Here is a 27,056-nt window from a genome sequence, read left to right on the forward strand (position 1 = left end):
GCTGGTGGAGCTAAGGATGTCTTCCCAGAAGAATGTTTTTGAGCACATATAGCAAAAGACATCGGGTTCCCAGGGAACCTGATGACAATGAAGTGCCTTTGTAATGGAATGACATCGCATCTTATTTACATTTGTAAGTGCAATAAAAATGAAACTTGTAATTATATAAATATACATATTTATACAGTATGAATGTAAATACATCTCACAGATGTAATTACAGTTCATGCAATGTCATTACAATAAAAGCAGTTATCAAAATTCTATAAAAACAAAATTGCACTGTAGTGTTCTGTGTGCTTCTGTGTTAACACGGTAAATAACCACACTGGGAAGTCCGTCTCAAAACTGCCATGCTTTTCAAGTAGAGCTGAGGGTGAACAGGGTTTCCAGCTAGCAGGCTATGACCTGGTATCTAAATACCTGTCCGTCCTGGGTCCCGCACAGACAAGCGGCCCCTGGCCCAAGCTGAGGTCAGTGCTGAGATCACAGTTGAAGCCAACCAGGAATTCTAGGCAGGGCTCTGGGGGACTGACTTGTATGCATAGGTGCTCTGGGCAGAAGGACCACGGGAGCTCCAGGGGGTGAAGAGGACCTTGGTGGCTTCTGCTGACATTCAGAACTTGCTTGTCCAGCTTTGCCTTTTCTTCTGCTCTCTCCAGAGCTGCAGGAGTGAAGCTGACCCGTGAGCACTGGGAATCCAGTGGACTCCTCTGTTCCTGGTGCTGACCTTGTGGGAAGTGCATTTCCCTCCTTTTCCAGTTGCTCTTGGAAACTCAGAGGGTGGATTTTACAGGCTTAAATGTTCATGCAAACTTAAATATTCTCTGATTCTAATTTACATGTGTATTTTTTAAAATCAGGTTGCTATAAAAAATTCTTTACCCACAAGTCGAGGGTAAATGAAATAAAAACAACTGGAGTGCGTTCATGGCTGAGACCTATTTGTCATTGTTTAACAGACCATGTCACAGCCAAGAATACAGGATGTTCTCATTCCTAACTGACAGGAAGCACTAAGTGGTGCGAGAGCATTGCTCTCCTTCATGGCAACATGCAGAGGGCGGACAGCTCCAGCTTTGCACCCTTCTCCTCCTGACTCTTCCCGGAGTCCACATGGTCATTACCCCTGGAAATCAATATTCTTTAACTGCTGCTGACATTTTCCACCTACAATTAAACCATCTTGTGTTGATTCACATTTGTGAGTATGGATCTTCTGTATATTCCCTCTAAATCCATGAGCCTTAATTGTGGTCAAGCTCGCTGTCAAGGTCATTCTTACTTTATGCAGCAGAATCTTTTTTTTTTTTTTTTTTAGTTGTAATTGGACACAATACCTTTATTTGTTTTTATGTGGTGCTGAGGATCAAACCCAGGGCCTCGCACTTTCTAGGCGAGTGCGATACCACTGAGCCACAATGCCAGCCTGCCGAATCTTATTTTTAGTTTGCACTGTGGAAAAAAAATTGGGGCACCCAAGCTGCCAAGTGAAGTGGTAGTGTTCAGGTTAAAGGTGATGGAAAGAGGGGAAAGTAGCCACATTGCACTTGTTTTTCCCAGTATGCCTGTGGTCTTCTGGTCAACAGGTGTTTAATGTCTGTCATTATCAAGTCATTATGATTCTTTCATCAGTAATATATAGATGCTTCGAGCAAGCTGGAGCCTCCTGCATAGGCACAGCATGAGAATTTCATTTGCTGTGTTTTGCAGAGCGTAGTCAGAAGATGATTCTGGTAACAGATGCCTACTTTCTACAGTCCCCAGACTGGCTGGCTGTGGGTCTGTCACAACGGTTGCTCGGAGGTGGAGACTCAGCAAGTTTCCAGTGAAGACCTTGCTTGCTGAGAATTGATCTTTTCTGTCGAGCTGCCTGGTCTTCCTCCTCCCATCTCCAGAGGGACTGGGGTTCTCTAGCCTCCTCTTTGTTTTGTCATCTTTAGGAGAAGTGAGGAGACAGGTCAGCTCTGATTGGGCTGAGTTGACAGATTTTGGTCTTTAGCTTTCAAGATATTGAGAAGGACCTGGAATGAAAGGCAGCCACAGCAGAATGCTAAGAACACTGGAGTAGGGTCAGGAGACGGGAGCGTTACAAACGTCAAGACATGACGGCCATCTCGAAAGCAAACATCTGTTATGAAAAAGGAGGTGAAATCCTCCTTCTTCCACCCATTGAAATTTCCCTCCACTGCTACTCTTAGAAGGAAACAGAAATATCTAGAATATGTGTGAAGTTGAATTATTATTTTGTAAGGTATTAAAAACTGAAAGCACATTCGTCTGAAGGTACTTCATAAAATAATGACTTGCTTTTCTTGGAGATTTAATATTGCCAAGTTTATCTTCAAATGTGGTTGCCAGTTTGGTCTGCGTGTGCACGCGTGCACCTGTACAGCTCCACGTCTGTGTGTCCCTTCAGCAGTTTGGTGAAATCTGATATTCACCTCCTGGTGTATTTTTTGAGGTGGAGGTAGAGATGTTTGCACTGTAGGAAACCAGTGTGTTCATTAGACTTTACCCTGCATTTTGTAAATTTTAGTTTGAAACAAGTGCCACCTAAGACAGTGCATTTCTTAGGAAGAGTCTTGCAATTTCAATGATTAGGTGGACGTCACTCCAAAAGGAAGACATGGCCTCAGGGCTCAGGGCGAGGTCGCCATCCTAGCAGGGAAGCATCCCAGGAGTTTGGCGGAGGATCCGGCTTCCTCTCCATCCCTCCTGACAGCCTTCCTTGCTCCCCATTTCTGTGGCCACGCTGGCCTCCGGTCCCTTCTCTCTCCATGGCCCTTCCCAACACCCTCCCCTCCTTGGGATCTCTACCCCCTTCCCTCCTTCACAGCTCAGCTCCAGCCTTTCCTCAGCCAGAGGCCCAATCACATCTTCTCACGCCCGGCAACTAGCCTGGACGCTCCTGCCTAGATTTTGTTTTACACTAGCTGACTTGCCATCGGCTGCATTCAGGTCTGATCTTCGTTCCTCCGACTTTGGGTGGAGGGCAGAGGGGGGTCTGCACAAGGTTGCTAGGGAGGTTTTGCTTCCAGTGTGCAAACAACCTTCTCCTGTCTCTTCAGACTTAGATAATGACCTGGAATTGTCGCTGCTGCATTTCCCGTCCCTCGGAGTCTGAGGTAACAGAGAGACTGAACTAAGACCTCACGCTGAAGAGTGCCCCTGTCCCCTGTGTTCTCGTTTGTCACAGGGGAACATCAGCCACAGCTGTGAGCTTTTCACCTGTACCCAGGCCCCTCCTCGGCTGGGTTTCTGAGGTTCACCGGTGTTCCTCTTGCTTTCGGCCTGGCCCAGGGGCTTCATTTATTGCCTTACTGGCCAGGACGCATCTTCTGAGACATGGTCGAAGCTGTGTGTCCACTTCAAATGTGAGGTCTACAAAGTGGGGGACATTTGCCTCTTCCGTATGATCCAAACATAAATAGCTCACTGTGAGACCTAAGTGGATAGTTGTTCAATCAATCAATCAATATATAAGTTGAAATGAGCAGTTTTCCCTGGGTCAGGGCAGGGCCAGTTCGCCTAGTTAGACTCAGAACGTGATCAGAACCACGCCCCACGTTCCCTGCTGAACTGACTGGATCATAAAGCACGTTCTCTCTTGTCCCTTTCTATTCTCCTCATGACCCAGCGAGGTTGATGCATCAATGTCACCAATTCTGTTTTACTGAGGAGAATATGGAGCTCAAGGTCATGTGACATTGAGACTGAAATTTGGGTCTTATGACCTGTGGACCAATGTCCACTCTGGTCCTCCAGGGTGGCCTTGGGTCACAACTCTGTGTGCTCCTCATGTGCTCCAAATGGGAAGCCCACCGTGTCATAGGACAAGGAAGACAGAGTGCTGTGTGTAGTTTTCTAGGGCCACCATTACAAAGCACCAAGAATGAAGGACACAGAATAGCAGACTCTATTACCTCACGCCTCCGAGGCTGGGAGTTCACCATCAAGGCCTTGGCAGGGCAGGTTCCTTTCCAGGGGGAATCTGTTCTAGGTCTTGCCACTACATTTGGTGGCTTCTTGTCTATCTTTGGTGTGTTTGGATTGTAGATGCATCACCCAGATCTCTGCCTTCATTGTCCCATGGCTCACCCTGCGTGTCTCTGTGTCCACATGTCACCTTTTGGTAGAGAAGCCACTCGTTGGATGAGATGTCCATCCTCCTCCAGAGGGACCTCGTCTTCACTCTGCAATGGTTCTACTTCTTGATAAGGTCACATCCTGAGGTGCTGGGGTTTGGGACTTAGAGTAAAAAGACCCTTAGTGTGAGTCTGGCTGGATTCGGAGGTGGGTGGACGGCGAGCGCCAGGGTGCAGACAGGCAGCCCACACTAGCCCGCCCGCCCTCAGGAAGTCGGCCCAGGCGCTGCTGCTGCTTCGACTGAGCTTCCTGAGACTTCTTAAATGAGAAACAAGAAGCATGCAGGTCAGCCAGCAAGACCTGCAGCCCAGCTGGGAAGACAGGGCAAGGTGTGGGGCTTCATGCTGCTTTGCTGAAATGACATTGATTTTTTGATTTGATGCCTCCAGAAACATTCAGGTTGAAAACCAAATAAAATGCCACAAAAAAATAGGCCCACAGACACGCAGAGACCATCCAGAGACTCTCCATCATAGGAGTTTTATTCCCTTACTTACTCTCTGGACTTTTAAAGCTGCATCTCCTTTTCAAACAGACTCCCAAATATAGGCACCCACGGGTGTCTGCAAGGATCACGGGTTTTGCCCCCTGGTGTCTCTGCAATGTACCTGCAGCCTTGGGTCAGAGGCCATGTCTCACCACCTGACCATGGAGTATACAGTGACCTGTTTTCTTTTAAAACAAGCTTACTGGAGAAAATACTCTCTTTAGGAGAAAACACATTTTTTAAAAAAAGTCAAGGAGAAAATACACAAGGCAGCATTGCTTTGATCTACTTTGTGGTGGCCAGCGCCATGGGCAGCCTGTATCAACCCCGAGAAGCCCAGCAGGAACCTGGCTTAAAAACCGTGGGCTCGGGCATTCTGCTGCCCCCCCCCCTTTTTCCAGGGGAAGTGAGGATTACAGATTGGGGAACATTCTGTGCTTACAATTAAGGGAATTACTTGCTGGCTCATCTCTAACTTTAATTACTTTCTCCTCCTCAACTTTGCAATTAGCTGATGTTGCTACAAATTTTTGTCACATACTTAATCTTTATATAGTGTTTTTGGCCAGAGTGCAGTTCAAGTCTGCGAGCTACTCTGATGTCTGTAACCAGAGGTGAGGTGTGCAGGCAGCGGCCTCTAACAAGTACGGGCTTGCAAGTGCCGTAGGAGAGCAGGCCAGGTAACTTTCAGTGCTCCCAGCCTCTCTGGGAGATGTGTGGTGGCTATGTTACCTTTTCTCCTGTTCCTAATTTATGTAGAGTCGATGCTGCACCAGGAACTTGGAGACCAACATTAGGTTCCTTAATTCCTGCAGACCCTCAGATGTGCTTCTGCCCAGTTAACAGGTAATATAACCGAGTCTCAGGAGGGTTGCCTAACTGATCAGAAGAGTCGGTATTTCAACCCCAGGTCGTCTTGTCTCCACCTCTGATCTGCACCCTTGAGCCACCTGCGGTGCTGCCCTGTTCAGTGCTGTAGGTCACTGGGCATTGGAAGGAAGGAGAGATGCACACATTTGAGGGGCGAAACAAGGTGAGCCAGGGCCCTGAGTTGGGAATTCACAGGTGCCTCTGCAGAAGAGTCCAAATAGACGAAGGAGTGGATCAGAACCCCAAGTTTACATTTGGGGAGTTTGGAAAGGGTGGTCAAGTTCAACTAAGTTCATGGCCACATTGACTAAGTTGAAATTAGAAAGATGGCTTTCTTTGAAGGATTTAAATCCATTCTTTCCATTGTCAAATTAACATCCAAGTGTCCTGTGGGCACCGGGCTATACATGATGACTCAGAGGAAAATACTTAGAAGGAAGAGTTCCTTGTGCATAGGCAGAGACCAAAGTTAGAATCGAGCCTCTTGCGAAAGTCTTCACCCAAATCCATCAGCCACCTCCAAACCTAAGTCCAGATTGACCTAGAATGTGGTGAAGCTGGAGTAGAAGCAAGCTTGGTCCTGCATTCTAAGTCTCCCATGAGATCCTGTCCCTCCAGTCCAGGCACACTGAAGAGCTCCTGGGGCGCCCATGTGGAGGGTCCTGGTCCCTGAAGTGGACGTGTCTGTACTCCGTCATGCACATCGTCTACGGTTTCCCACACCTGGTTCTACAGAGCACATAGAGGGCTCAGAATGTATGCCTGCCACTCTCTAGTGATGAGCATCTTCAAAACTGCAGGAAAGCACAAAGAACAGTACAATGAGTACCCATCCACCCACCACCCGAGGCCCCATTGCTCCAGGCTGCCATATTTACTTCATCTCTATGATTCTGAATTGTGAATTTTAGATCATGATACTTCATTTCTTGATGCTTTCAGCATAATTTCCAAAAGATAAGGGCATTAGTAACCACGGAACTATTGTCACACTTACTAAGTGAACAGCTATTCCCTCTCGTGTGGATCTACCAGGTGCTCAGCCGATGGCCCCCAGGGCACATCCTCTCTGCAGCCTTGTGGTGCCCTGTGTTTGGGGCTCTTCCTTCCTCTACTGCCTTGGTAACTAAATACTGTCTTCTCATATAATAATGACAACCACAGTTCCTCTTCTTTGTTGAGTGTCTACTATGCTTCATGTGCATCCTGTCATTTAAACCTCACATCTACCCTGTCGAGTGGATGTTGATATTATTCCCACTTCATAAATGAAAGAAATACTCATGACTCATTGTGAATTAACTTCTTTGGAAATCTGCATGGCTGTGTATTGTTACAACTCTGCTTCTAGCCGGAGCAAAGTATGATGGTACATTGGCCTTTTGACTGTGGGGATGAGACTATTTTTTTTTTCTTTTTTAGTCAATGACAAAGATCCATTTTCACAGGTTGGGGCAAGGCAAGAGGCTCCTTGATTGAGGGTGGAGACTCTTGCTGTGTCGAAGCATCGATTGCTCTCAGGCAGGCTGTCCTGGAGCAGCTGGGAGGTGGCGTATGATGGCATTAGCTTAAGCAGGGCTGAGGTATACCAGCTCAGATCAATGAAGGACTGTCAGGGGCTCCAGAGTATTGAAATGTGCCTTGTTTCAGACACTAGATTAGCATTTTGGAGGCATTATCCTGTGTTTTGTTTTCACAAATCCGCTGTGAGTCGAGAGCTCCGTCCAGCTTCACAGAGGCATGAGAAGTTCAGTAAATTCCTGAATGGGAGGTTCCTGTTTTAGGTCCACTCAACAAGAGGGAGATCAGGACTTGTAGCAAATGCTCAGTGTGCATTGTCCTTGTTACGTGTCATCACTGTGTAATTTTCAAGGGGAAGGGAACATTCACGAGAGCCCTCTACACCCCAGGCACCGTGAAGGTCACTCTCCATATCCCATACTGGACTTGCACAACCATTTCTGAGGATAGCGTCAACATGCCTGCTTTGCAGAAGGGGCAACTGAGGCTCAGAAGAGCGTAGTGATTTGTCTAATATGAAAGAGCTGGTGAGACGGGATGCCAGGAGTTCAGCCAAGCGGGGAGAGGGGCAGGTGGGTGGAAGAAGGGAGGAGGACGCAGTCACTGGTAGTAGAGCAGGTAGGTGGGTGATAGTCCTGTGGGGTTGCAGGGAGCTCCTGTTGGCTTTTCTCCTTGTGTTACATCTCCTCTGCATCCTCAGCTCCCAGCAGGATGAAGCACCCACTTTCAGACGTATTAGAAGTAATTTTCTGGAGAACTGAAAAATGTGCCCATCCTCTTCTGACTTACCCCACTTGGACCCCTGTCCGAGGACACTGCTGACTCCGTGACCAGTCTGTCCCTACACACACGCAGTTCATAAGGAGCAGAAGCAATGGGCAGGTGGCCTGCTACATGAAGGGTGGCCAGTCTCAAGATGGAGCCCAGCATCCCACAGGTGACTGCAGGGACACCGCCGGTTCCTGGTGAGGGCTGCTTCCTGGCCTTCTCGAGTGTCCTCATATGGCAGAGAGTGAGCTCTGGTTCCTTTTCTCTTCTTATGAGGACACTGAACCCTCCTGGGGCTCTAACTCAGACCCCACGAAACCCCATCATCCTTCCTTCAGGACCCCACCTTCAAATACCATCATGTGGGGAGTTCGGGGCAACAGGGGAATTGGGAGGACATAACCTTCCGTTTACAGCATCCTCTCTCACCCCTCTGGGGCACAGTTTTATACCAATAGGCCTACTTCCCACCAGGGGTGAAGGCCGGCAGGGCTGAGGAGTGAGAGAGATGGAGAACCCTGCGCTGAGCAGCTCAAACAGTAATCGAAGACGTGAAAAAAATTCAAATATCTGGGTTGGAGTCTGCCTATCAAGGTTTTCAAGTTGGAAAGTCAAGTTAGTGAGAATGAGGGGAGGAGCCTGGAGAAGGCCCTGTGGATTCCTAGTGAGGCTGTCTGCTCCCTGGACTGCTCCTCCCACTCACAGCCCGGGCTCCCAACTTCTGCTTTGTTCAGTTTGATAATGTGGCCATAAATATCTTCTGTGAAACATTTCAAGCGAGCCCTTGCAAGAAAAGGGCGTTTTAAACTAGTGAATCCCGTATTTACATGACATTTCCCTCTGCCCCGTCTCTCCATTTCCATGTAAAATATTCCCCATGACATTAAGTTTCCCTGACATTGTCATGAGAAAGCCCCAGCAAAGTGCTAAGAAATATCTGCTTATTCAGGAAAAATCATTTGCCAAGTAATAACACACAGGAGGAAGGAAATCACGTGGGAAGAAAGAAAAGGTCACTTTCCGACTTAAGAAAGTAACAGTCGCTGAGGCTGAACAAGAAAAAAAAAAATCAATACCATGAAACACTGATTTGTTAGGTGTAACAAAGCAGAAAGTTTCCAATTAAAGCTTTTTGGCACTGCCTCCAATATTTACTTTTGCATAAATGGATTTTTTTGGTTCATTTTTTGGATATGACGTTTCTGGAATGGTTCATTCATCAGACCAGGACTCAGGGTGAGGTTGCACAGAGCCTCCGCACAGCTGGCCTCGTGCTCCTGGCTGTCTCTGTCCAGAACTCGCCTTAGTGGGTGCTCCAGCGCCGGGAAGGGACCCAGGTGCCTGAGGTCCCGCAAGCAGCCGAGGCAGCTGGTGGACAGAAGGGAAGGAGGGCGGAGGACCCAGGATGAGGCCGCTTGGGTTCTCACACTGTACCCGCGGGGAAAGTGCACATGCCAAATGTCAGGCTCCATGAATTATTTGGAGAAGAGCTTGTGTCCAGAATCAGCCCAGCTTCCAAGAAGTAGGCGTGGCTAACCCCTTGGTCCCTGTCGCCCCTCTTCTTTTCCCTAGGTAGCTCTGCTTTCTGTGCCTATTTTTGAATTTTAGACAAAAGGAGCCCTCTGGTGTTATGAACCCACCTTCTCTTAAAAATCCATGTGTGATTTCATCCTGGGGCTATAGGAAGCTGGAGTTGGATTCCTCTGGAGTGAGCTATTCCACCGCGGACTTTGGGTGTTTCTGATCCAGGGCTACTAGGAGTGGTGGTACCTGAGCGTGGCTGCACTCACCTCCAGGCACCTGTGGGTGCTGCTGTGCAAGCGCAGAGCCCATACAGGGTCACCTCCGTAGAGCGGAGTCTGGGTGCGCCCGTGCTTGTCTGTGCTTGGTATTCTCGTCTTCATTTTACTCCTTCTCCTGGATGTGCAGGGGTCTCTTTTTATAGTTTTGCTTTCATTTCACTGAGTACTAATGAGGTTGAACACTTTTTATATATTTATAGCCTTCTGGGTACTGCAGTTCCTGTTTATGAATTCTCTTGCCCATTTTTCTGTAGGGCTCTTTTTCCAATTCTTTTTTTTTTTTTTTTTTTGAGCTCTTAATACATTGTAGATATGATTCTATTGTCATTTGAATGTGTTGCAAATATTCTGCCCCACTGTATAGCTTGACTTATCTAATTTAAGATCTATTTATTTTGAGGTTTTGCTTTTTAAAATTTTTTGCATTTTGTTCAATCTTTCCTTGCCACAAGGTCAGGGGATACTGTAGTATGTTCAAGAAGCCTCATTGCTTTGCATTTAACGTTGAAATTTAAAACCTACTTGGAGTGACTTTTGTGTGTGGTGTGACGTAGAGAGGAAGATTTGCTTCGTTTCTCTTTGAGGATGTACATCTGCTTTGCAATGCCAGCTTTGTCTCCACATAGGAGGTCTGTTTTTGAAATCTGTTCTGATCTGTTTGTTCCTTTGCCTAAACTCGTGGCCATACCACATGATCTAAATTATTATGACTTCAGAGAAAGTCTTTGTGTATGGTGGATCCTTCTTGATGTCTTTTTCAAAAGGGTCTTGATTAATTTGGGTCTTGTGCTTTTCCATATAAAATTCACAGTTTGTTAATTTCCACAGAAAAAGTGACTTGTATTTTCGTTGACATTACATTGACTCTAAAGTAATCAGTAGTCACCTCAACCATATTGTTATATTTTTCAAGTATTTCTACTTTAATTTTAAAAATTTCTCTGATAATGTTTTAAAGTCTCCTTTGTCCTGGTTTTGTAGAGCATCATGTGAATTTTTCTCTGTGTGGGTGGTGTCCTTTGAGTTACGTGAACAGTATCACTTAAAAATCGCGTTTTTAAAATATTTGTTGCAAAAGCATGAAAATAGAATTTATTTTTGCATATTGACCTTATTTCCAGCAACCTTGTTAAGCTCACTCATTTTTAATAGTTTACATGTAGATTTATTGAGACTAATTTCTTATAAAATCATATTGTGCATTCAAGTCTCCCATCTAATTTTCTGCATTTAAAAATTCTGAAATGGCATTTGATTTTATCATATATTGACATATATGTATCATATATTTTTGCATATATTGAGATCTATATTATTTTTTTCTTTTATTCTGCTAATGATTTAAATGATTGATTTTCCCAAATGTTGATTCAATTTATTTATTCAGTTATTGATGAAATCTGTTAAAGAGAAATGAAATGGTCAGATTTCCCAGTTTTCTTATGTCAATTTTGGTAAATATTTTAAAGATTTATTTTAGGATAATAATAGGTTTGCCAAAAGTTCTAAACATGCACGTGGAGATCCAGTTCCCCTCAATGGCAGCATTTGACATTCCTGTAGTACAATATAAAATCCAGGAAGTCAGCAATGGTAGGACCCACAAAGCACATTCCATGGTGCAGCAGTTCTACGTGGACTTGTGTGTGTGTGTGTGTGTGTGTGTGTGTGTGAAGGTTGATATGATTTTACACATGTGTAGATATGTGTAGTCATCATGACAGTCAGCACACAACTGTCTCTCACTACCAGCTCCTTTATGTCACCTCTCTAGAGCCATCTCCCCCTACATCCCTAGTTTCTGGCAACCACTAATCTGTTTTCCATCTCTGTAATCTAATTGTTTGAAGAATGCTACATAATTGAAATCATATCAGTTCTTCAAGGTTTTCATTTTTCACACAGTATAAATGGGTGCTTTACTTAAAAAATATGGAAGTAGCTTTGGGATAGTTTACTGGACTTTGAGAAGCATTAGCTAAAGTCGAAGGCACTGAACACAGTGTAACTAGGAGTCCTGTGATCTTCCATAATGCTGCCAGTGAGTATTGACTGTGCATGAGGAATAACTTATTGCAACTGGAGAAAGGGGATCCTTGTTATGTTGAGGCAGAATGTTTGTGAAAGGTAGAAAATTTCCCTCTTGAAATAAATGATACATCTAAGAGTTCCAAAGTTTTGAAGGATCTTAGAGTACAATGTGAGAAGCCAGATACATTGAGGGATGAGCTGTCAAGCTACAGGAAGTCAGACTTAATGGCTCCCCAAATTCCCAGCCTATCCAGATAGCAAACAAGGCTATAGTTTATAACAAGACTTCAGAACAAAGATCTCATCAAGGTGTTCTCAGGAAAGCATGCTTTAGAGACAAAGCTGGAGGTGAGGTGAAAGTCCCTTAGATATTTTGTTGATGCAGCACATAGATCCTCTTAATCAAATAATATGCTTCTAAAAGCTGAAGAGCATTTTTCCTATGTAGAAAGCCAAGATAAAGAGGGATTTATCTCAAATAAATTTGGGGGTGTAGCTTTTTCTAATGGAGTGAGTATCAGGAAATTGACAGGAGAGCACAATATTTTTAAGAGTTACATAAGTAGAAACAGCAGTGGCTTGCACAAAGTTTACGGAGAACTTTTCAGCTGTACTTATGCAACCTGTTGTTGGAAAGAGAAGATAATTCAGAGGTTGGAACCCTAGGTCTGGAGGGCAGAACTAGAACCATGGGAATTACTCTCAGACCTAGAGAACTCCTCAGGAACCTCCAGCATTTAACATCGGGATTTCAGAATTGTGTGGATCCGTGGCTCCTTTGTGGCTTTTGTTTCCTCATTTTGAGCAGGACTGTCCACAGCGGTTGTCTTAGTCCTGTCCCACCGATGAGGTGTGGTGTATTGGAGAAGATGACCTAGTCTTTGGTCTCCCAGGTCTACAGACCACGGTGCCATGATGAAGAATGCTGGTGTTGCTGGAAGTAAGAGCCTACACCTGAAGGCTCGTCCACACCTGACAGTGAATGACCTGTGCCGCTGAAGCTAGCTGCTGTGTTGTGAGGCATCCCGTCCAGGGACCTGCTGTCAGGGATGGAGTCCTGCCAACCACCTTGTGGGAGAATGTGGAAACGGCTTTCCTTCACTCATCAAGGATGAGCCTTCAGACCAGACCAGACCTTAACCCTGGCTAGTAGCTCAGTGCAAAGTGACTTTGAGCCAAAGGTGCCCTTTGAGCTATATAGGGGCTCCTTACTCACAAAACTGAAAGACAATAACCATGTGTTGTTTCTGGCCACCACATTCTGGAGGAACCGCCCATGCAGTGGGGGATGTACCAACATGTTCAGTTCAGGGCTCCAGGGGCACCGCCACTGACGGAGGCTCCCTGTCCTCTCGATTCTTTTTGTTTCTGTTGGGAAGTTTCCTGTGCATTTTACAATGGGCTCTTTGAAGGTAATTTTCCCCTTTGATTCTGTTTTTATAACTTTAGTATAAGGTTCTTGGTCTGTGTATCAGTTTCCTAGGGCTGTCATAAAAAAGGACGAATACAGATGGCTTAAAGACAACATATTCCTTTACAGTTCTGGAGGCCAGAAGTCTGAAATTAGGGTTATTGAACCAAAACCCAGGGATCAGAAGAGCCAGTCTCCCCCTGGAGCTCCAGGGAAGGAGGGATCCTCCCAGCATCTGCCAGCTCTTGTGACCCCAGGTGTGCCTTGGTTGGTGACAGCAGCATTCACATTGCCCTCTTCCCTGTGTCTCTGTCCTCTCCTCCTTTATAGGGATCCTGGATGTTGGCCTATGGTGGACCCTAAATCCAGGGTGATTTCATTCGGAAGTCCTTGGTTAATTACATCTACAGAGACCCTACTTACAAACAAAATCACAATCTGAGGTTTTGGGTGGACATGGATTTTTCTTTTTTTTTGAGGACACTATTGAGTCTATTAGTGAGTGCTTTGCTTTTTATTTATCTATTGCTTAGTATATTTTGGAATTCTGAAATCTCAATCTTTAATGCCTTTTCCCAGTTTGGGGAATATTTTAGGAATTATCTCATCTCTTTAAATAGTTTTGGCTCCGTTCTTTCCCTCTTAACCCCCTGGGTTTTCAATGGCATATACAACGTTCTTTCTCTCTGTAGCTTCTAATTTTATGCTCCTTTTTTATCCTATTATTTATTCATGCTTCACTCTGGATGTTTCTTTCTGACCAATCTTCAAATTCACTATTTTTTTTTCTTTGTGTCCAATTTGCTTTTAGGCACATCCTTTAGATTCTTAATTTCAACTACTTGCTCTTTCATTTCTACACGTTTTCAGTTTTATTTACCTGATGTTTTAAAAAAAATTATCTTCCTGAAAATACTCAACTGAGTTATTGAAAATATTTTACCTTGTAACTTTATTTTCTAAATCTCTCGCCGTCTGTCTTGTATTGCCTCATTTCTCTTAATTTTTGATCATATAGGCCTGTCTTATATGTGCCTCATAGGTTTTAAAATTGTGTGTGAGATACTACCTCTTTTTTCAAAGATTTTGTATTTGCTCGTTGATCTTCAGGGACACTAGCCAATCTGATCATCACAAACTCATTTCAGTGATTGAGGGTGGACAGAATTGGACTCCTCTCCTGTTGGGGTCGGGTGTTTCATTTGCATCTTTAATTAAAAGATGCAGTTTTGGGATTCCTACTCAAAGTGCTTCTTTTCCAAGTCCCTTCTCTACGTGGGTCCCGGAATCTCGTATTTGTGCTGCTGTCTGCATGAGGCTGTGCAGAGCTGTGCTCAGTGTTTTCAGCCTCTCTGCTGATTTTTGGGGAACCTGTGCCCTGGAGGAAGGCAGCTGGAGGGGCTGCTCCTTCCTTGCTGGGGGCACACTCTCTCTTCCCTCTCAATTTGTAAATACTGACTCCTTAGCTTCACCCGTTCTTCAGGCAGAATTTTGCATTTGCTTAGGTTTTCTCATTGGCAATACTGGCTTAGCTCATTCACGGGTATCAGAGGTAGAAATCGCCTTCCTTACGTGCATTTGAAGAAGAGTTTTGGGAAGTCCATGGAACACCTTTCATTTATATCACACTGGCCAGCTCCACGGCACACCGAGCCCCTGGGGAGGGTGGAAATGTTATGTGCTCAGTTACAGACAGGAGATTCTCGTGTGGAAAAGGTCCACCATAGGCCCTATCTATAATAAGGCTCCTTTCTGTTTTTTAGATGAAAAGTATATCTACCACCCTGTTCTTCAGAGCCCTAGCCACAGCTCTTCCCAATAAATCAGACTTTGTGGAGAAAAGAAAATTGGAAGAAGGCACCCTATCATGTAAGTGTTTATTTTACTGAATTAAGAAGCCCTGTGATATATCTGCAGAAGGAAACAAGTATGTATCTCTTTTGTAAACAGAAATCTAGAAAACTTAGAATAATAGAAGTCTCATTTTCAAGGTAATAGGTTCTATCATTTTTTTCTGTGGGGACATCTAGACATTTCCATCATATTCTGCCTGTTAGGGACATTCAGAATTGGTAACTATGGGCTCTCTAGCTAGTCCTGTGTTCCCACATATAAATGAAGATAATCGTTCATATGTGCAGATGTTTGAAGGTCAGGTGGGAGAGGGCACTCTGAGTAACAAGTTCTGTTCTGTTCTTGGACGGCCTACCGTATTCTGTAAAGCACTGAAAACAAATCAACACTGCTCATAAAACCCACGACCCATCAGTTACTGAAATTTCAGGGCTGCAACATTGTAAATTTCCCATTCACCTTTGGATAGTATTGTACTGTCATATTCTATCACCCAAAGAAAATATTTACATGTGTTTCAGAAAGTTCAAGGAAAGTGGCATTGTATTGTCAAAATCCATTATCTGTTTACAGAAGTGAAAATCAAACCTCTATCATGGTGTTTAAAGTCTCTCACTTTAGGTTCAAGACTACACATTTACTTTTATCATTCTTTTATTATTCTTTACTTTTATCATTAATTCTTTTGATAAATTATTAAAATTACAAAGAATGCTCTTGTTCAGTATTTACCAAAATCTGTAGTTTATTAAGTTTTTGAATCAATTAGGTATGCATAGCTTCTTTTCCATATTACCACAGAAGATAACTGTAAAACCTTCTCTAAGACCTTCATTCTGTAAAATTCAAGGCCTGACTCTTCTATGGCTGGAAGCAGTTGTCCCCCATGTTGGTAATTCTTCTCTTATCTTAATCATTATGGTGATTGTATTAAGTAATTTGAGCCCCCAATAATAATTTTTAGTTCAAAAGAAATTTTTGTATGTGTGTTTTATATGTGTTGCGATAGAGATATTGCTTTTTCTTGTAAAAGCCAACATTTATTTTTAAGTAGATATAAAACAAAATTTCAATACATCTGATTTTAAACAGCGGTGGAGCTGGGTGTGGTGGTGTACACATGTAATCTGAGCAGCTTGGGAGGCTTAGGCAGGAGGACCACAAGTTCAAAGCCAGCCTTAGCAACTTAGTGAGGCACTAAGCAACTTGGTGAGACCCTGTCTTAAAATAAAAAAATAAAATGGGCTGGATGTGGCTCAGTGGTTAAGTGCCCCTGGGTTCAATCCCTGGTACCAAAAAACAAAACAAAACAAAACAAAACAAACAAAAAAGACCGAAACCAAAACCCAGTAGTACCTATATAGACACAACAACAGATATGTATTGAGTGCTGACATTTGTCACTAATTCTTAATTTCTAGGGTTATTCATGAATTCCTTTATATATAGGACTCTAGTTTTTTAAGTGACTAAAGTGCTCTAAAAGAAGAATAAATGAGTGTGTTTCCTCTAGTAGCAAGTATAGAGCATGATTCGTACTAGACAGTCCATAGATGTCTGAGTCAGTAATTCACTGTTTTATTGAGGGTGGGGGAGAATCAGCTAGAGGCTGAGTCCTGCATTTCATGGGTCCCATCTGGTTAACTTTCTTCTTCAATCACTTCTCCCAGGAGCTTTTTGTGCTATTCTTTCTTCTGATTGCCCTCCATCCTCAGATCCATAGTTAACCATTACTCTCTAACAGGAACTACTTTAAAATGTCATTGTTCAGTAGTGTATGAAACAAGAGAAGACAGATACTAAAATATGCTCTCCTCTAATTTCTTATGTTCCTGAGCCCAAATCTGGCGTTTCACATGTGCCACTTCCAGAGCAGCTAAAGTGACAACAGAATGCTTGAAAGAACAGAATTTGGATCCCCAGATGTTAATACCACCTCCACCATGAGCCTGGATCACGTGTCTGCAGACAATCGCGGAACCTCTGGGCCTTTTAGATGTAACGAAGTCTTACAGATGCCACCTGCAGCCTGGTTACTTACGTAATCTGGTGTTTTGGGATAATTTGTGATGTGTTTCCAAACAATTTTTATCAATGGAGGTAAAGGTACTGATTCCAAAGCTGCTCCCAGGATGACGGCCCTCACCGAGCCTGTGTTATTTGTTGGTGAGGAGTGGTAGACTGCACATGATTGGAGCAGAAGAACTGAACATGTGACCTGGCACCGCTGGGCACTTTTTATGAGAACTTAAAAACTCATACAAGCCCCTGGGCACACTTTTCTCATTTGTTGTGTGTGGATTTTGGTACTGGTTTTGAAGAGGAGCAGGGAGAGGAGGAGTTGATATTCTGTGGGTGTACAGTGGCGGTTATGCAAGGTGCCTGAGTCTTAGAAATCTGTAGAGCAGCATTGTGCCTGCTGTTAACACAGCCTCAGACACTGAGGATTCACTGGCATGGGAGAGCTCAGGTTAAATACTCTCATACAATAAAATTCTAAAAAGTACTACATTGAGATGTGAGGGTGCTTATGAATTATAAACACTTAGGCCAAGTTGGCTATTAGAATGATACATTGTATGTATTGTTGAAAATGGGAAAAATAACTTGATTGAGACATTTCATCTTTTCTTTTGGAGTCATTGTAAATGTTATTTCAATTTCCATTGATAAAGTTAGCTTAAGGATTTTATAGGATCTCACTCCTACGTCTTGAGAATTAGCTTAATTATTGGGATAAGGGTATCAATCAAATGTTAGTATTTTAAACTTAAATGTGCTTCGTTAATCTCTTATATAAGTACATTTTCACCTTAATGGGATAAAGGTAGTTTTGACTTTAGAATTTTGCTGCAGAATGAGTCAATTAAGTTTTTTTTTTATTTAGTATGTACAATATCTTAGAATACATAAGTTGATGATGAATTTTTTAATACAGGCATCGAACAGTGGCTGGGAAAATGTAGTAACTCATATTTGACCTCCTATTTGGAGAGAACATGGAGAGAGTTGGTTTGTCAAGGAGGCTCAGGGGCTTCTTGTTCACAAATTCCTAAGGAAATTTACTTTGTGCTGGGTCATGAAGCTGTTCCTGGAACAAATATCAGGGTAGAATTAAGTATTTTTCTGATAATGCATTACCTTCTGTTATGCACTTGAAAGTCATTAAAATTAATTAATATTGCAATGCTATTCATTAAAAAGCTTAAGCTCTTATGATAGCATTTTATTGAGATGGACATTTTATGCTTTTACATTTTTTGCTGTAATATTATATCATACTCAAAATTAGCTTTCATCAATCCTCAACTTTGTCATGCCTTCATGAAAAAGTAAAATTTGATTACATTTTCTAGAGATGAAGCTGAATTTTGTTAAATGACAATGAACCTTTTTGGCAATGTTTTTAATTACTTTTGAGTTAACTCAGAAATTTGTTTTAAGTACATCTGTGCTATTTTATTAGAGTTTTTTCCCTCTCAGCATGAGCATGCTTGTATTTAATTTTAAATGTGTATTTACTTATAGCTCTGGGATATGAATAATTAGATTGAATTTACAGGGTTCACTTAGTGCTGCAAAAAGAAGTGGGGTAACACATTAAGTATGTACAGAAAACTCATTTCCAACATTCTCCAATGTAATTAACAACAAAAATTCATACTCCTACAGTGTGAGAACCATATGATGTAATTGATCCTACACAGAAATAAACGGCTTATAAACTGTAAATCTTAGTGATTTTTTAAATTTTAAAAATAGGATTATTAAAATCTGATAGTGTAATCATATGTATTGCAGGTGATTCTACATCCTACAGTTGAAATAGGAAAATAGATGATTTTCAGAATGTTTATGTGGAAATCATAAAAATGGATAGAAAGAAAACGTATTTCTAAGAAAACTAAGAAATGATCGTTTCCAGGTTCTGAAGGCCAGCTCTGCCACTGGCCTGCGCTGGCTGGTGACTCGGAGCATGTGACGTCATTTATCTCCATCCGAGGCTGATGCGATGTTTTCAACCTTTCTCATTTTCTAATAAATTCATGGGGAGACCCAAACATCTCTTTACTTATGAAATATTTCAAACATACAGAAAACTGGAAACACGTAAAGGGCCTGCACATCTTGGGCATTCGGACTGATGCCCATTAGCACTGCCCCCTGGTAGCTTCGCCCTATTGTATTACGATGTAATGTTACAGCAGGTGCAGGCCCGCCTCCGGGCCCTCTGCGGCTCCTCCCTGGGCGCCTCTGTGGCTCCGAGCGGCCGGCCCAGCGCTGGGCTCTGGCGGGGTGCTGTCCCGCGCCCACCCCCAGGTCCCCCTGGAGCGCCCCTCCTGCGCCCGCTGAGCTCCCTCCGAGCGCTGACCAACAGCTCACCTTCTGAACGGCTTCTCCTTTACTGTATTGTTTGTCTCTCTCCAACTAAAACGGGGGCTCCGTGTGGACGGGCATTCCTGATGGCCACGGAATTCTCGGGGTTTGCCAGAGGAGGCGCAGAGGAGTGTTCAGAAGGAATCGCTGCAGCGACCTCTCGCCTGCTGTGCGCTGTCGCTGGGCTTCCAGGCTGAGCACGCTTGGTGGGCCTGAGCTCTTCATCACCGAGAGAAGGCTCAGGAGGAGAACACAGGAATTCAACCCAAACCAAGGCGACACTGAAGGATTATTCACAATGCAAAAAGGAGTAAAAACAAGCTTCAAATGACTAGAGGCTGACAAATACACGGCCATTGCCCAACAGAACATTAACACGGTGTTTTTATTAACCACCTACATTTCTATTGTATTTTTTCCCTATAATTTACGGCTCATATTTTGATTGGCCCTTTATATAATAATGATTTTATAAGTGTTTTTATAGGGGGAATAGAGATTTTTTTGGGGTCTATCATGCTTAATAAAAAATTAAGATTATTTTTGATTGTTTAGGGCAAGTTTCTTCCAGCTTCATAGTTTGTAGTTATGAAAGTTTAGGGAATTTGTCAAATTCAGGGAGATCTTTACCAATTTTCTCTTCTGCTTGAGTTTTTAACATGCCTAAGCATTTCAAATTTGAGAAATCTTAAATTCTTTTTCAGGTTGAAGATAATCATTTATGAAACATTACATAAAATTAATTATCTGAAATATAAAAGTTATACAAATTGACCACAGTATACTCAAGATCATTTCAAATATGTCCAAGAGTTGTCACTGAAACACTTGCCCAAACAGGCTGTCTCATTGCTGCTGGTGGCAAATGTCAGTTGCCTCCCTACCTGGAACATGCAGATGTCCCCCATGCAGGGTGCCTTGGATGACACTCGAGGCATTGCAGTCTCAGATGTGAAACTTAACATGCAGATGTGTTTGTATAGAGCGTCACTAACAGAGCTTGTGCTGTGTCAACACAGAGTTTGCATAATTTTATTTTTTGTAAATCTCATCCAAAAGAAGCAGAACTATATAGAGCATTTATAACTGCATGTGCTACCTCTGAAACAAGACAGCTTCCATTATGACTGGACATATATTTTCTATGTATCATTTCACATATTTGTGATGAAAAGCATTTCTCACAGATGAGATTTGGCTCTGTACATTTTGAACTTAGCTGAGTCTCCATCATTCACATGCTCCTGTGACAGGCACATTGGAAATCCATAACATATGTTTCACATAAATATAATCCATGTGCTCTCTGGCCCTGGCTGGTGTATCTCAGTGTTGGGAGACTTGGCACAGTGAGAAATAGATGTATTCCTAGAAGCCATCCAACTATTACCATAACAACTGGCCATGATCTAATTACTTTAAATAACTAACAACTACTTAAATATATTCCACTGCATCCAAAGTAACATATACCCAAGTCAACTTCCAGTTGTTTTGGTGCCAGCAATGCTCACAGGGAATCCAGCACTTCAAGAATTGGTTGAGAGTGAGATGGAAGAGAAGAAGATGGAGAGAAATGACTCTCTTTTAATCTTAATTTTGCAGTTTACAAAAACATGTGACTGTATGGACATTAGAAGAAGTGTTTCTACAAGTGTTTGCTCACTCCAAATGAGAATTTTCTTTCAGCACAGGCCAATCTGTTGAACTAATAGTCTGTGTCTTTTGTGTTGCTTGACCAACAAACCTGGTAAGAAAACTTAGAGCAGGAAAAGTTTTTTGGGGGCTCACGGTTTCAGAGGTCTCAGTCCATAGATGGCTGGCTCCATTGCTCTGGGCCTGATGAGGAAGAACATCATGGAGGAAGGGCCCAGTACAGAAACTCTGCTCCCTTCAGGGCAGTAAGGACGTGGTGGGAAATTCAGAGAGGGAGGGAGGGTAGGTGGGAGAGCGGTGGGGGGGGGGAGAAAATGCACACATAAAGTGACCTTAGGAAGAACAATCCACCTCTTCCAACCAGGCCCCACCAGCCTGCAGTTACCACCCAGCCATTCAAGCTAGGATGGACTGATTAGGTCATAGCTCTCATAATCTAATTATTTCATCTCTGACTATTCCTGCATTAACAGGAACTTTTGGGGGACATCTCATACCCAGGTCTAACAAGATAGCTTTTAGATGTTCTTTTACTTCAAATGTCTGGCTCATGAATAGTTAGCGTTCATAGATGAGTGAAGAGTTAATTGAGTGGTCAAAGTTTTTGCATGTTCTGTATGCCTCCTCTGCACTGCACACAGCTCATGGGGGTATTCTCTTCAATCATCTGGCCCTCTCTACCATCATGTGTGTCACTTGAAACCCATGCCCAGTAGTGAGAGACACTGCTTTCAGGCAATTTGGCAAGCATCACATAGACTTCTCCAGCGGAGCAGAATAAGGAAATAGGAGAGGACTCTATGCTTGTTCCTCAGCCAGGACAGAATGAGTAGACAATCTGAAAGCTTTCTTTTTTTTTTCTTCCTATAGAGCACACTGATGTTGCTAAAACTTCTTTTTTGGAATAATAAAAATAAACTTTACAAGTTAATTGGTATAATTTTATAAAGATAACTGGAAAAATTACAATGACCTTTTATTTAAAAACCCACCATGCCCATAAATCTATAACAGGCAAATATGATAATGAGAGGTGTCAGGCTCTTCAGCAGTCCCAGTGCATCCCTGTGTTGTAAGTTGCTGAGAGTGATACATAAATTGTTTGTACTACTTATGGCTTTCAGAGATGACAGACTAATCTGAGCAATTAGATTCTTGCGAAAGATCAAGATGCTTATTAAATCTTATCTTAGTCACTCCTAATTACAACCATCCATTTATCTCTGTGGAATAAATCACTAATGCAAAGTTACAATTCAATCACAACATAACTAGTTCTTATCTTAGATGATAAAAAAACCACCATTATTACCACATATCCATAAAAGGATCTGTAATTAATTAGTGAAGTAAGACCCACAGACTACAGTCACATGAAGCTGCAAATTATAGATCCAGGGCTCCATAAAGTGACCCACACTACAGGATGCAGGGAGTGACCATGTTCAGGATTAGCAGATATGCATTTAGTGCCTACTATGTGCCAGGAAGTGTGGATTCAGTGGTGGACAAAACAAAGTGAAACCCTGTTCTATGGAGTGAAATTCATGCAGACACCCAGAGAGGAACACATAAAATATGCAATGTGTCAGTGGTGCTAAGTGCTTTCAAGAGGGAAAAGAAGCTCAGTGCCAGCACGCCAGGGAGGTGGTGGGGAGGGGTGGAGTGGTCAGTGACGGCTTCTCCACAAAGTGCCATGAAGCAGAGACCTGAACGGGGGCAGAAGAGCCGGTGGACGTCTGGAGCCAGTATCAGAACAACCAGAGGACCAGGGACAAGTACCCAGAGGTTACCTGGCTGCAGGAAGAGCCAGGAGGCTGGCGGGACCAAGGTGGGGAGGGCCAGATGATGAGGGTCCTTGAGGGGGGCTGACTCTGGATTTTATTCTAGGGGGATGGAAAGCTTGTAAAAGAGTCTGAACAAAGTAGGAGGCAGAGACAGGAACACTACAGTGGTCTAGACTGGGGCTGTGGATTGTTGGGAGCAAGGTGAACAGCAGCTTCCCTCCCAGAAGAGACATAATGGGCAGTGGTGGAAGGAGGAACAAGAGCTCCCTGGACCAATCAGGATGGGGAGCTGCAGGACCAATCAGGATGGGGAGCTGCAGGACCAATCAGGATGGGGAGCTTCAGGACCAATCAAGATGGGGAGCTGCAGGACCAATCGGGATGGGGAGCCTCTGGCCCAGTGACTGGGGGAGCCCAGGAGTTCTGGGTGCCGCAGGGGAGACATGCCTGGTCTCTACTCTGTCTCTCACGGGTGGAATTAGGTCCCAGTGTTGGTGCTCGCCCTCAGGACTCCACCTCTCTCACAGATGTCCCAGTGTCTGCTTCGCCTTTCTCCCCATGCCATCAGCTTCAGGCAGCCCCACAGTTCAGCCCCATAGAAAAGCTGACCCTCTATCGCAGAGTCTACAGAACGCCCCAAAGAGCTGCAAAAAGCAAGAAGCACCTTACTGGACACAAAGTCGCAGGATTCCAGCAGTGCTCAATGGTGGGGATGGGACGGTGGCCTTTCGTCTGAGCTCCTCAGGGCTCTTCCCAGCGCTGGGCTAACATTCCCCAGCTGGCACAACTGGAGCTTTGTGCAGGAGGGGTGCATCCCTGCAAACCTCTGGCATGGGCTAGAAGTGGCTGATATCATGTTGTTATATTATTATCACTAATAACTTGTGCCACCTTGGTCTGAACATTCATCAGACTGCGATTCAGCATGAGCACCCTCTCTGCGTTCTTACTAAGTGATACTTCGCTGCACATCTGTGTAGTTAAGTAGCTTTGTGTCCAAGGTCAGCCGAGGCAGGTGATCCTCAGTATGTGACACACATCATGGAAATGTGCTTTCCCAGAAACAGCAGAATCAAGAATCTCTGTGCTTATGTGGTTTGAGGAAATTATCTGGATGAGCCACACATTGATAGACTTTCACCATGACTGGTGATTTCCGGTGGCCATGATTATCCCACACCTGTTCTCTCAAGCGGAAGCATTCATTTTCTTCTTCCCCATTAAAGTGCACTGTCAGGATGCCAGCTGCTCTTCCTTAGAGACCCAGGACAACACTATTGAATTCTTCTGAAATGCAAAGTAAATGTAGGTGAATCACAATATGTAACTGTCACTGTAGCTACTGAGCTCTTCAACTTTTTGACTCCTATACTAAGTGTTAGCTCACCACCAGTAGGCAGACAGGTTCCAAGTACCATGCTGCAGACTTGACACGCATACAGTAGAGTCTGCTTTAACTGCTCCCAGGTGCTCCTCATGCCCAGGTGTTAGCTGCATGCCATGTGCCCCACTGAGTACTCCTGATGGGGCTTCAAGTTCACTGTGGTTTCATCCCTTTGCTGAAACTTCTCTGGCGTTGTCATCAACTTTAACAGTTCTATAATTCTATTAATCCTCCTACTTACCATATTTTCATTTTAGGAAAGGTCCAATAGAATTATTAATAGCTAATAGATTTGGAAAATTTTCAAAATTTGTTCCATGTATTTCCATATTTTCCATACTTATTAGTTCAATAAACAGAGCTCTTCATATGCTAAGATAATTAGACATTTTCAAAGGAGGGATTATCGCATGCAGCGTTTCTCAATTTATTTTACCACAAAATCTTGGTTTGGAGGGGAGAGTCATAGAGTTCTTAGAACACATTTTCAAAAACACATGCTTGGAGCACGGGACAAGAATGAGTTATGTTTGGAAAGGTCCTTAAATTTCACTTGCAAGATAGTTGGTTCTCCAGGGAGGCCATTACGGTATGATCAAATGCAGAATCCATTCAACAAAGACCATAAAATTGAAAATAAAGACATTCCACAAAAGTACTATTGCCCTCTTCTTCCATTTTACCCAAGATAAATTTTAGCGGAATATAATAGTTTTGATCAATATAGATTACGTTTTATGTGCTCCCCCAAATCTTTTAAATCATATCACAAATCTCAATGCACATACACTGTAACACAGTCGCCAAGTCAGGTCCTCTTAAAGGAAGTGGCTACGTCTCCGAGGAGGAAGGGCAAGGAAGCCAGACCTGGGTTTGGCACCTGCTTCTGCCCCCTCACAGTACATGAAAGCTCAAGGACCTGTTTGGTTGATGCCTTTGGTGAAGCATTACGGAGACCTTCCATGGGATTCTTGGATTTTTCTGTTTGCAAAACCCAGCACCAACACACACGCACACATATACACACACCCAAATGCAGTTATGTAAGCACCTTCAGCTACATTAGGATCTGAGATGTTCGAGTTATTTTCTTTGGAATGGTTCTGCTGGTGATGAAATCACCTTTCACAGGCAATTTGCTTTGCTGTGATACTGAGTCACGTACAGTGATCACGTTTGCAATTCACAATGTTACCTTTGGTATGAGGGAAATCCCCTAATATGCTCATCTGAGATATTCTTCTTCCAAAACTATTCACCTGAACATGGAGCATATGGTCCCATTCCTTTCCTTTTATGAAGAACACTTACACGAATACAGGTATTTCATGAGAATTTCCCAAGTAAAGGTAAGTGCCGTCATTCCACACGCAATGATTCTGAATAACTTCAAAAACAAATGGCTGGGATGGCTTTATACCACCTCAAATGGTGGCTCTGTGGACTTGACATGACAAACTTGGAGCCATGTGCTGTTCCTTAGCTTTTGGCCTATGAAGGTAAAGCCCCGTTCTGGGCTTCCTGCTCTACACGGAACCAGCTCGGGCCACGTGTAGGGACGGGCCGCTGGCGAGTCTCCAAGGGGTTCCTAGAGTGCGCCACGCTAACTCCACACCAAGTGTCTCCGTCTGTCCCAGGCCTTCCTTCTCATTGTTCCTAGTGTCCCTGTGGATCTGTCACCATAACCTCTCTGCTTCTGCAACCTGCGGCTCCATCTCCTGCCTTCTAATACCTTGCAGCTTGGCGTTGCGTAGAATCCATCCCTGTGTGTGCTCCCCCCTTCCTTCCTTCCTTCCCTCGACAATGTGCATCCCTACTCTCTCCCAAACACTCTCCACATCAGTGAAAAAGTGCACAAGATGCTGGAGTTCACACTCTACAGATAAGAAACAGCAAGCCTGATAAAACGTGGATCACACAGTGGGCAGCCGGGGATGGGTGCCAAGGGGTGAGGGAGAGCAGGGAAGGGGAGTGGCTGGGGTGGGGGACGGTGTGGTGGTGTCAGTGGGGTGGCCCAGCACATCTCTCGGAGAACCTGACTCCAGTTAGAAGTCTGAAGCAGATAAGGAGTCTCCTCAGACACCTCGAGAGGGCACTCTGGGTCTGGTGACAGCCTGTGAGCAGGACTGTGATAGGATTGAGTCTACCTGGCGACAGTGTTGAGAATGGCCTGCAGGTGTGCAAGGTTCGGAGCAAGGAGACCCGTGAGGAGGCTGGGAGGTGAGGACAGTAACCAGGTGAGAGACGGTGGTGGCTGAGGCCCAGGTGGGCAATGGGGATGGGAGAAGTGGTAAGATTCGCGATATTGTCTAGAAGAGGGGAGTAACCAGGTTCCCTGATGGGCTGGATGTAGAGTGTAGGGCATTAGGTGTGTCTGGGGGATTCCCAGGGCAAGCAGAAATGCAGTTTTCTCCGCTCAGGTGGTGAAGGTAATGGAATGGATTTTGAGAGGAGCTGGGAGTTCAGTTTTGAGTGAGATACTATCAGACAACCACAGATCTCCGGGAAGCAGGCAATGTGTGATTCTGGAGTGCAGGAGAGATGTGCACGTTAGAAGTGGGGATCAGCGGTCCTTAAAGGCAAGAGAGTGCATGATCTTCCTGGGAGAGGGGGACTGTAGAGAGAAAGGCATATTCTAGGAATGTGTAAAAAGTGTGAACCTCGGAATCTGAAGAAGTTGTCAGTAGATTAGGAGACAGAAATTGCACTTCTCTTACAAAAAGAAGGTTTTTGATGGAACTCTGTTTATTGTATGGAAGGGTTCTTTTTTAATTTTTTATTTGTTCTTTTTAGTTTTACGTGACAGTAGAATATATTTTGACATATCACACATATATGGAGTATAACTTCCCACTCTGTGTTGTGTATGATGTGGAATTATATTGGTGGTGTGTTCATATATGAACATGGGGAAGTTATGTCCAATTCATTCTGCTTTCTTATTCCCATTCCTTTCCCT

General features: G+C 43.8%; 1 long non-coding RNA gene across 1 annotated transcript in view; it reads left to right on the forward strand.

The window, feature by feature from the left end:
• The window catches only part of LOC125613243, a 29,374-nt gene extending 10,772 nt beyond the window's left edge, over positions 1 to 18,602 (forward strand). Inside the window, exons 2-3 of the long non-coding RNA XR_007343756.1 lie at positions 14,803 to 14,908; positions 16,731 to 18,602. This is a non-coding gene — a long non-coding RNA (uncharacterized LOC125613243). The remainder of the gene's footprint in view (positions 1 to 14,802; positions 14,909 to 16,730) is intronic.
• The last annotated feature ends 8,454 nt before the right edge of the window (positions 18,603 to 27,056 follow it).

The sequence above is a fragment of the Marmota marmota genome, unplaced genomic scaffold (genome assembly GCF_001458135.2).
Source record: "Marmota marmota marmota unplaced genomic scaffold, marMar, whole genome shotgun sequence".
In the NCBI taxonomy this organism is placed as follows: domain Eukaryota; kingdom Metazoa; phylum Chordata; class Mammalia; order Rodentia; family Sciuridae; genus Marmota; species Marmota marmota.